Source organism: Mustela nivalis (assembly GCF_964662115.1).
Source record: "Mustela nivalis genome assembly, chromosome: 6".
In the NCBI taxonomy this organism is placed as follows: domain Eukaryota; kingdom Metazoa; phylum Chordata; class Mammalia; order Carnivora; family Mustelidae; genus Mustela; species Mustela nivalis.
In genome coordinates this window covers 52,384,556-52,396,727 of record NC_139025.1, presented here as the reverse complement: position 1 = coordinate 52,396,727, position 12,172 = coordinate 52,384,556, and the positions used below count along the sequence as shown (strand labels likewise).

The 12,172-nt window shown below is 38.5% G+C and overlaps 1 long non-coding RNA gene across 1 annotated transcript; it reads left to right on the top strand.

Moving 5' to 3' along the window:
* The first annotated feature begins 292 nt into the window (after positions 1-292).
* LOC309867029 lies at positions 293-11,452 on the top strand. Its single transcript, XR_014312934.1, has 4 exons — positions 293-346; positions 9,239-9,397; positions 9,668-9,846; positions 11,063-11,452. It is a non-coding gene; the product is annotated as an uncharacterized lncRNA (long non-coding RNA).
* Positions 11,453-12,172: the final 720 nt, after the last annotated feature.

Sequence of the window (12,172 nt, the reverse complement as noted above, 5' to 3'; positions counted from 1 at the left end):
AATGACATGGTTATCTTTTCCTTAAAGGTATTACTCACAGATAATCAGAAGGAATGTATATATGAAAAAACTAAAGAACATTTATAAAGTGACATGCAACTACTGACCAAATGTGTTACTCAGGACTCTCAGTTACAAATGACAAAAATCCTAGTCTAATTAGTTTGGGGAAAATGGATTTATTGGTTTACATAACTGAGAAGCACAGGGGATAGAACTATTTTTTGGCTAAATGGATACCTTGAGGTCACTTACTATCTCCTCATCCAACATCTCTTCTTTCTTCTGTAATAGCTTTAATCTCAGGCAATGTCTTCCTGATTGGTGGTAGAGCTGGCTATTGGAGGTAAGTTATAAATTTGTATTCTTCTTCATAATAAACAGTTCCAATCAAAAGACTACACCTTGAAAACACACAAATGACCAAAAGATTCATGAAAAGATGCTTAGTGTCACTTTTTATTAGGAAAATGCAAATCAAAACTACAATGAGATATTACTTCCTACCAGTCAGCTATGGCCAGCATCAAAAAGATAAGAAATGATAAGTGTTGGTGAGGAGATGGAGAAAAGGAAACTCTTTTGTACTGATAGTGGGAATATACACTGGTGCAGCCACTATGGAAAAACAGTATGGAGGTTCCTCTAAAAACTGAAAATAGAATTACCATATGATCCAGTAATTCCACTACTGGGTATTTGCTCAAAGAAAATGAAAGCACTAATTTGGAAAGATATTATGCACCCCTTTGTTTATTACCTCATTATTTACAATAGCTAAGATATGGAAGCAACCCAAGTATTCATCGATAGGCAAATGGATAAGAAAGATGTGATATTATATATGTTGAAATATATATATAGTATTATGGAATATTATTCAGCCACAAAAAGGATGAAATTGTGCCATTTGAGACAACATGGATGGGCCTAGAGGGTATTATTCTAAGTGAAAGAAATCAGACAGAGAAAGATGTATACCATATGATTTCACTTATACATGGAATCTAAAAATTAAAACAAATCAAACAGACACAAAACAAAAACAGACTCATAAATACAGAGAATAAACTGAGGTTTTCCAGAGGGGAGGGTGGTAGAGGGATGAGCAAAATGGGTGAAGAGAAGTGAGAGATACAGGCTTCCAGTTATAGAATAAATAACTTGTGGGAATAAAAGACACAGCATAAGGAATATAGTCAATGATATTGTAATAGCAATGTATTGGGACACATGCTAGCTACATTTGTGGTGAACATAGAGCAATGTATATTCTTTTTTTTTTCTTTTTAAAGATTTTATTTATTTATTTGACAGACAGGGATCACAAGTAGGCAGAGACACAGGCAGAGAGGAGGAAGCAGGCCCCCTGCTGAGCAGAGAGCCCAATGTGGGGCTCGATCCCAGGACCCTGAGATCATGACCTGAGCTGAAGGCAGAGGATTAACCCACTGAGCCACCCAGGCGCCCCGAGCAATGTATATTCTTGTTGAATCATTACATAGTATACCTGAAACTAAACTAATGTAACACGTGTGTCAACATAAAAGGAAGGAAGGAAGGAAAGAAGAAAGGAAAAAAAAGAAAGAGGAAGGAAGGGAGGGAGGAAGAAAATGCCTTTTTTTCTGTTGTTTTTAGCTAAAGTTACAATGAAGGTTGTGATTGGTTTGAGCTAGATCATATGCCATCCTGAGTACCCTGTGAGCAGGTATTATTAGGTACTCTAATTGGTCCATCTTGAGTCATATCCTCATCTCTGTAGAAAGTGAGAGTAAGATGAAAGGAGTCATAAAACGGAGTTTCCATGAAAAGACAGTCTGTATAAAAATAAGAGAATGAGAAACAACAGGGTGAACAGACAAAAACTATGATTATCACAGCCGATTACCATTTATTTCTTGATGGCTCAACAACAAACTTTCTTTCTGTATGCATCATTTCAAAATGCCACTGCCTGCCAGTAGAAATATTAGACTTAGATCTAATAATGCACTCATCCCCAAAGCTAAGAGAAGTAAGTCAGTGTCTCATCCAAGTGTTACCTTCAGCTCCTAGGTCCTCACCTATGTTAACTCCATTCTCTTACATTTTAAATTCTGTTACTAGCAACATCCCACTTGCTGGTATTTATGTGTCAGTCAGGTCTTTCGTGTATAAAAGTGATAGAAAATTAGTGGAAACTATTTCTTCCCAAAAGAAATTCATTGACTCCTATAAGTGAAAAGTTTATAGTTGCTTCTCAAGCATGATGGATTCAGGGATTAAAATGATACTGTCAGGACATCAGCTTTCCCCATTGAGTCCCATTTTCCTTAGTTGATTTAATTTGGGGGCAGATTTTCTAACATGGTAACAACCTAGATTACTAGCATCTGTAGGCTTACTATAATGGCATAGCCACAATTTCAATGATTAGTGTCCACTTTTTCAGGATCCAGCAAAGTTGTCAGGGATTGATCTAACTGACTTGGGAAGATGCCCATCCCTGAGCCAGTCACTGAAGTTTGGCATATGTGTGTGTGTGTTTGTTGGCAGTGGGAGTGGGGGTGGAATAGTCTGATTTGCTGGGCTTGTGTCATGTGGACATCCCAGTTGCAATGATGATAGGGAGAGAGCAGTTCTACCTTGTTGGGCTCCCCGCTGAGGGGAGGAGGCGCCCGGGCCAGCCGGAGGCCTCTCCTTGGGGCTGAGCGGGATGGCGAGTGTTGCAAACCCAGAACGCACCCACAGAAGACACCGGGCTCGGGGGATCTGTCGAAGCAGGATCTCACTTTATTGTGCGGGGGCACACCTTATATAGAGCAGCAGAAGGGAAGTGAGGACAGAGGGGGAAGAGCCAATAAGATTATGCCAAGTAGCAGTTGCTGGGTAAGGCATGTTGGGCGAGAGGAGGAAGTGCCATAGGTTTCAGGAACCGAAACTGTGAAATTGGCGCCTTGTTGGCCGGAAGAGACGGCAAGCCGGCGCCATCTTTATTCTGGGCCGCACCCTGTGGAGTCACCTCTAGTTATGTGCCTTACATTTCCCCCTTTTGTTTTTGTAGGCATGACTTCTATCTTAGGTTGCCAGTGACAAGACAACAGGCTTACCCGTCATTGAGGGTCATACAGCGTAGGTATGTCCTCTGTCTTAGGTTGCTCTGTGTCTTTCATTGGTCTTACCCGTCACTGAATATCACGCTGCTACGAGGGGCATCTCTTTTAAGGCCTGTCTTAGGTCGCTCCAACCGGTATGGAGTCTTAACCGTCATGGCCAAAAGAGATTAGTGATATATCTCTTCATCGTGGGTGGCCGGCCTTTGGTAATGTACTTGAACGCTCATAAGCTGAATGGCTTCCATCCTCTTTTGTATAAATTGAGTTAGCTTATTGATAAAGCAGGGGCCAAAGGAAATTACAAGGAGCAGAATTAAGAGGGGGCCCAGAAGAGGAGCGAGGTATGGGAGGAGGCCACCGAAGCCGGTCCCGAACGGACTGTTCCACATCTCGCGACGCCTCTTTTCCAGGTCTTCTTGTAGTTTTCTAATTTTATCTTGAACTATGCCTGATTTGTTGGCATAGAAGCAGCATTCCTCCTGCAAAAACAAGCAGATGCCTCCCTTTTCGGCAGTTAAAAGATCAAGACCCCTGCGGTTTTGGAGTACCACAGTGGCTAAGGAGTCCAATTGTTCCTGGAGGTTTAAGATGGTTCCTGCTATTGTTTGGAGATCATCGGGAGGGTCCTTAGTGGCCTCAGGTTGTGTGGGGAGAGGAGTTTGGGATCTAGGGGGGCAGGATGTCTCCTTTGACCCCTTGGGAGGTCGGGGAGGAAAGCAACTTTTTAATGCTGCAAGGGTAGGGTATGTACCCAGGGGGGGGAACTTCACCCCTGTTGACATGGGCTTTGCGAACTAATTGTTCGATACGGTCCCAGGTGTCCCAGTCAAAGAGATTACTTTCAGGCAGCCAAGGGGCGGCTTTAATAAGGGTTTCCCATGTTTTGAGAGCCTGGGAGTCGGTGAGGGAAAGACCACGGCTCTTCAGAAGGAAGCGTAGGGATTCTAAGGAAGGGTCATTTTTAGAAGAGGACTGCCCCATAGCTTATGGGGGTACACTCACCCGTAGACCGATTGGCCCGTCAGCGAGAAGAGTGAGGTGCCTCACACGGGGCACCAGTTGTTGGGCTCCCCGCCGAGGGGAGGAGGCGCCCGGGCCAGCCGGAGGCCTCTCCTTGGGGCTGAGCGGGATGGCGAGTGTCGCGAACCCAGAACGCACCCACAGAAGACACCGGGCTCGGGGGATCTGTCGAAGCAGGATCTCACTTTATTGTGCGGGGGCACACCTTATATAGAGCAGCAGAAGGGAAGTGAGGACAGAGGGGGAAGAGCCAATAAGATTATGCCAAGTAGCAGTTGCTGGGTAAGGCATGTTGGGCGAGAGGAGGAAGTGCCATAGGTTTCAGGAACCGAAACTGTGAAATTGGCGCCTTGTTGGCCGGAAGAGACGGCAAGCCGGCGCCATCTTTATTCTGGGCCGCACCCTGTGTAGGCACCTCTAGTTATGTGCCTTACACTACCTGGACCACATGGGAATAGGCTTCACATAAAAATGAGAGCCTGTTGTAAGCAGAAATAGGTTACGTAGGAAGATAACATACAAAGACCATGACTACTGCATTACCCAATAAATGATAGAGTGATAAAAATTAGTCTTTATTGAGTTCTTGAAATGTACCATATTTTTTGGACATTGTTTCACATTTATCACACAAATTTATTCCACATTATATAGCAGTGACTGGCACTACTAGGATTTTTACAAATCTGTCTAGTAACTCATGGCATATTAGTATATTCCCTACTGCTTTAGAGAAGGTGATCCTGTATTTCCTTCTTGGAAAACAAGATTTTGGAAAACTAGGGAAATCCTTAGAGCAGATAAAGAGAAAGATAGATGATGTGGAGTTGGGAAGAGTAGGACATGCAAGAAATAAGGTTGGTGCCTAGTCTGATCAGAACTGAATAGAGGGGACCCCAGAGTGGAGCCACAGGAAGTATCAGTGGACCAGACATACACTGAGGTCCCTTCATAGAAATAAATAAATGCTTAACTGGGATGTTTGAATTTGTCCTGAAATATGACTTAAAAAAAAAAAAAAAAGAATTTTGAACAGGGGGACACTTGGGTGGCTCAGTCATTAACGTGTCTGCCTTTGGCTCAATCATGATTCCGAGGTCCTGGGATTGAGCCCTGTGTATGGCTCAGCCTGCTTTTCTCTCTTCTGCTCCCCCTGCTTGTGTTCCCTCTTTTGCTGTCTCTGTCTCTCTGTCAAATAAATGAAATATCTTTAAAAAAAAAAAAAAGAATAAATTAAAAAAAAAAGAATTTTGAACAAAAAGGATCCATGATGAAAAGGATGTTGAGACTTACACAGTGGTATGCAGAGGGTACAGGAGAAGGCACCCCAGGGAAAGAGATGAACTGCCAGCCTGTTATCAGCCTCTTGATATGTAGTGATAAGAATCCAGACAAAAGAAGTGGCAGGAGTAATTGAAAATCAAGATTCAGATGGATGATTTTGAAACTCTGGGGTATAGAAGAGCATCTGGTAGAATGTTCTAAAATGCAGATTCCAGGGATCTTCTTCCAGATATTTAGATTTCACAGGTCTGGAGTGGGGCACAACAATATGTATTTTAACAAGCATTCAAGATGAGTCCAATGCAGACCACATTTAGTTTCAGAAGAGGATTAGACAGGTGTGTGGTTAATTATGAAGGTCAGTCAAGCCAGGAGGAGAGGGGAATCTGTGTTGATGATAATTGGAAGGTTGGGAAAGGGCCCTGATTATAGGGAGAGTTGATGAATTCTGCTTACATAATTCTTATTCACATGTATGTTGGCACTTCTGGTGTGTTGATTTCAGTGGTTATTTGTATATATAAAGCTGTTGTTAAAAAGATGTCCTGGAATGAAAACTATTAGACACTTGTCCTTGATCAGTGATGTTGGAATTACTCTGGGTACTGACTGCTTTGGCCGGTCTGGAGCAGAGTTTGAAGTGGAAGAAGGAAGTGAACATAATGAAAGCCATGCTGTGTTTTTCAAAACGTCTGGCTAGACATTCTTTTCCTTGTGTAGGAATTATGACTGTCCAAACTACTGTCATGGTATCTGAAAAATCAAGATGAAAGGAGTGTTGCTAGTATGAAACATGGATGCTAAAATTCTCTTAGCCTATCTTACAGTGGCCAAGATATTAATAATGTTGCTAGTGAATTTCTGCGCATCAAGGTAACAGTACCTTATAGAACAAGTTCTCTCCTTTAAGCTAAGCCTGTCAAGTTATAGTACTATTTCAATTTGCCTTTGTTTAAGAAAGGTTCACTATTCTGAGAAAATCTAATGTTGGTAGTTTTCCCTTTCTCTTTTACTTTCAGATTTGCACTACCCTTTTCTGGATTTCTGTGGATCGTATTGGGCCACCAAAATATTCCTGTGGCAGTTTTAGTGAGAGAGGGAAGAATTGTCTTCATAAATCATTAAAAAATTCTGAGTATCATTTACCAAGGAAGTCCTTCACCAAAAGAGTTTTCTCTCTGTGATATCGAATGGTTTCATTACATGTGATTTATATAGTATTTATTTTCTCACAGAAGCTTTTTGCTCAGCCTTTCTTTTTTGATGCTAAGTCAGTCAAGAGCTCTATCTGACCTAGTGAGGTTATGAGTTCATTTCTTTCCTCCCAGATTAAAGTGATCCAATTAAATGTATGTTTGTGTAAGAGTAGAGCAGGATTAAATGAAAACTTATTCCCCCACCTCAGTATTTATTACCCTGATATATTCAGTCATAGTGTACTTTTCTCTATATTTTTTTACTATAAGTAAATATAATTTTATTCCTTTGAGACTTTCTGCCCAATTCTGCTAATTTTACTATATGCAAATCTATACCACTACTACATGGCTTTAACAAAAGGAAAAAATACTCACTAAAATGGTAATATCTAAGTATTCATTACAGCGATTGATTATTCATAGAAGCTTTCCACTACCCTTCTCCTCCTTTTTGTTAAGGAGTTTATTCTGTACAGTAAGATACATTATTTCAGTGCAAGTATCAAAACCAAGGGGATAATAATTTAGAAGTTACACAATCCCTTTCCTTCTCTGTTAATTATTCCTCCCAGCCTTCTCTGTCTTTTTCTCTCTCTCTCTCTCTCATGTAATCTCTAGCACTGTCTTTCTAAGGTATCAGGAAAGGTATGTTGAGTTATTTTTTTCATGTGGCATACATGGACTAAAATCTCTTCTTCACAAAATCTGTGGCTACTCAACTTTTATGTATGAGCTATTACTCAGTGGTTCATCTCTTTGTGCCCATCTTTCAATTGATTGGGGAATGGGAAACTAAACTCTAAACGCATTCTAGGAGAAAACAACCATCATAAATTGTTCACATTGTTTCCTCTGCTGCTTTGTTCAGACCCCATGGATAACTTCTGAGACTGATTAGGAGAGTTACTGAAATCTCAAGCAGGACCATAAAAATATTCATAATTATGAACTGACAGATAATGCTGCCCTACTGGGTAGTTATCATAGGCAGGTTGGCTCTCCTTGGTGTCATCTTCTGTTTATAGACCTGGACCAGAGTGCTTTTGGCTGTCTCTAATCTCTTTACTATGGCATCAAAGAGTGGATAGCTGCAACTTTAAAATAAATCAACACACACACACACACACACACACACACACACACAAAATAAACAAAACAAAACAAAACAAACAAAAACTGAGGGTGGTATAGCTATCAGAGTAGAGTGTGATTTGATTTTCTTCTCATATTTGTGGGTATATTCTATCCCCTATCCTTAACAGGGAGGGAGAGGATGGACAAAAATGTTTTTGTTTTGTAGTTTGTAACTGAAATGAAAATATATCTAATTCGGCAGCACAAAGGCAATGTGCTTAAGGGATATCAGGTTTGATATTCTCAATTAAGAAATCCACCAGAATCATGTTTGGAAATTTGTTTCACTTCTGAGCTTCAGTTTCCCTTTTCTAAACAAAAATGCTAGAACTCTATTGTTAGGCTTTGTGAAGACCTATGAGGAAAAACTATGATAGAGAGAAATATGAATAAAATTGAGTGAAAGGATTTTGGAGCTTAGCACCAATATTTTGGTAGTAATTTCAATGACTAATGACTGAACAGGAGATAAAATACATTTTAAAATAGTATTTAAGTATGGTGCACCAAAAATTTAATAGTTTTTTGAAAATTATAGAAAAATTTTCACCAGTTTATATATACTGGGCTTATCTGTTTGAATACTAATTTCTTTGGTACAGAATTTTTCTGGTATACTTTTCACTAATATTTTACTTTCAACCATTTGTTTCCTTAATTTTAAGTTTTATTGAGATAATTTTTACACCATAATAGTCATCCATTATAAGTAGAAAATTCAATGAATTTTAGTAAATTTATAGAATTCGGAAACCATCCCTGCAATTCAGTTTTTTTTTTTAATGCATTAGCATTCTCATTTTAAAAATTTGTTTATTTTTTAAAATATTTTATTTTATTTATTTGACGGAGAGTCAGAGAGCTAGCACAAACAAAGGGAGCAGCAGGCAAAGGGAGAGGGAGAGGCAGGCTTCCCATAGTGCAGGGAACCGGATGTGGAGCTTGATCCTAGGACCTTGGCATTGGTGACCTGAACCGAAGGCAGATACTTAACGGACTGAGCCACCCAGGCGCCCTACCACAATTCAGTTTTAGAGCATTTTGATCACTCTCAAAATTAATCTCCCACAGGTGACCTTTGGTCCCACTGTTCTGCTTTCTGTCTCTATAAATTTTTTCTCTTATGGACATTTTATATAAATGAAATGAGTATGTAGTCGTTATGCCTGGCTTTTTTCATTTAGACATAATGTCCTTTTTTCATTTAGGATAATTTCATCATCTCTGTTGCTGCATGTATTAGTTGTTCATTCCTTTTTTGGCTGCATAGTCTTCCCTTGTATGAAAATACTATTTTTTTCTTTTACCTTCACCTGATCATAGACATTGGGATTATTTTCAGTTTGGGGCTCTTATGAATAATGATGCTATGAAAATTTGCATACTTGCCTTTGTGTGGATATATATTTTAATGACTTTTGGGTAGATTCCTAGGAATGGAGTGGCTATATGGTAAGTGTATTTTTTGTTTTGTTTTGTTTTTAATGATTTTTATTTATCTGACAGAGAGATCACAAGCAGGCAGATAGGCAGACAGAATGAGAGAAGGGGAAGCAGACTCCCCGCTGAGCAGAGAGCCCCACTCTGGGCTCGATCCCAGGACCCTGAGATCATGACTCGAGCCGAAGGCCGAGGCTTAGCCCACTGAGCCACCCAGGTGCCCTGGTAAGTGTATTTTTAACTTTATAAGATACTGCCAGCTGTTTTCCATAGTGGCTGTACTACTTGCTATTCCTGTCTGCAATTCTCAGGGGTTCTAGTTCTTTGCATCCTTGTTAACACTTACTGTTGTCTGTCTTTTTGATTATAGTCATTCTTGTGGGAAAGAAGTGATATCTCATTGTGATTTTAATTTACATTTCCCTAATAACTAATGATGTCGAGCATTTGCTAATGTGATTTGTGTTTTCTTTTCTTTCTTTTTTTTTTTTTAAGATTTTTAGAATTTATTTATTTGAGAGATAGAGACAGAGCAGGACAAGGAACAGAGGGAGAGGATTAAGCAGATTCAGTGTTAAGCATGGAGCCCAAACAAGGGGCTTGATCCCACAACACTGAGATCATGACCTGAGCTGAAATCAACAGTTGGATGCTTAACTGACTGAGTGACCCAGGTACACTTCTTTGTGTGTTTTCTTTGATGAAATGTCTATTCTACATCTTGTCCATTATTACATTGGGCTGATTTTTATTTTTTAGCTTTAAGAGGTCTTTATATATTTGGGATGCAAATCTTTTTACCAGAAATGATTTGTAATAATGCACTCTTGACTTAACAAACTTTATGTTAATTGGTACTTTTCCCCTCTTCTCAAATGCAATGCAGGAACAGGGAACATGTTCTCCATTTATTTCTCTCCCACCATATAATCTTCTCATCATGTATTTTAATTACCTTTATAATTAACATCTCACAAGACATTTTCATTAATGTTTTATTCAGAAAATATGCATTTAGATTCACCCATATATTTGTAGCTTTTGTTGTTCTTCTTTCTTTCATGCATCTTTGGTTTTTTCCCAAGATAATTTTTTTTCTATTTCTCCTGTGTTAGTTTTTGTAATTTGTGCCTTTCATGGAATTTACCACTTCATTTGGGTTTTTGAAAATATTACCATAAAGTTGTTTGTAAGTCTTATTGTTCTTTAATATTGACTGCATCTTTAGTGATGGGTATATTATCTAAATTATTGAATTTATTGGCACAAAGTTGTTCATAATATCCCTCATTATCTTTTATCAATCTGTAGGTTCTGTAGTGATGTGTTCACTTTTTTCATTGGCACTGATAATTTCTGCCTTCTCTTTTTCTATCATTTTAGCTAGAGTTTTATAATATCCATTGATTATATTTAAAGAAGTTATTTTGATGTTATTTCCCTATGTTTATTTTCTATTTAATTATCACTTCTCTATTTTATTTCCCTCCTACTTACTTTGTGTTTAATTTTCTCTTTAAAGTTTTTTTTTTTTTTTTGTAAGTAGGAAGTTAGATAATAGACTTTAGATCTTTACTTTTTACTAATGTAAGGAATTATAGCTATAAATTCTTCTCTGGATACACTCTTGGTTGCATCCCATAAATTTTGATATGTTGTGTTTTCATTTTTATTCATTTCAAAATATTATACAAGCACACTTGAGAGAATTTGCATTTTGCTTTTGTTGAGTGGCATGCCCTGTAAACATCAATTAGGTCAATTTGTTGATAGTATTTTTCAAGTCTTCTACATCTTTATTGGTTTTCCATCTACATATTCTCTTAATTACTAAGAGTGTTGAAATTCTAACTATAATTATGGATTTGTTTATTTCTTCTTTCGTTTCAGCTATAAATTGTGCTTAGCAATGGAGTTGATTTTCATTCTGGTACAAGCTCCTTATCCTATCATGGTGCAGCAACAGATTATCAGTTTAGTACCAGTGCATGGATCACATTTTGGATATCTGTCCTGGAATCACCAGTAAACTGAGATGGCTATGCAGAAAACCTTCAAATAACCATGTATTTGAAACTTCAAAATGAACAGGATGAAGTCTTAATAAGAAAAGAGACTGATATAGGGGCACCTGGGTGGCTCAGTCGTTAAGCATCTGCCTTCGTCTCAAGTCATGAACCCAGGGTCCTGGAATCCAGCCCCACATCCTGCTCCCTGCTCAGCAGGAGGCCTGCTTTTCCCTTTCCCACTTCTCTGCTTGTGTCCCCACTCTTTCTGTGTCTCTCTCATCAAAGAAATAAATAAAATCTTTTTTTTTTAAAAAAGAAAAGAGACTGTTTAAATAACTAAAGGTTATTGGAAGTTATTTGAGATGTCACTAAGAAAGCATGATATTTAAAAGGAAAGAAAAGATCTGTCAGATCACAGGTGGTTGCAATTATTAAAAACAAAAAACAAAAAACAAAAACAATAACAAAACAAAACAAAAAACAACACTTACTTTTACAGCCTGATGAATTAACTTTCCTTACCAGAACTATTATTACACTTGGTATAGAAATTCTCAGCTTAAAGTGGTTTAAACTTAAGCCTCCTCTGTTATTACCTATATATTCAATTTACAGAAAACAGAGGCTTTGAGTTCAAGTTCACATAGAACATGGTAGATGTTCTGATATTTTGGTTCCCTTTACACTTTTCACGTAAGACGGGAGTCATCTGGTCATGTCAATATGGACATTTTGTATAAATGCTAGATTTATTTCTTGCGTGAATTAATACAATGCCACTCTCCTTTACACTGGTCTCTAAGAATTTGTAGTGGAGGGGAAAAATCCATTTTTAGTGGGCTGATAAACCTATGGGGTTGAGGAATAGCTTAAAATGTGTTGGATTCACTAAGATAATAGCTGACCTTGTGGTACCTATTGGAGCTGATATCCAGATTTACCTAAACCACGCAGTTGGTGAAGTGCCATGATAATTAAAACCATGGCACTT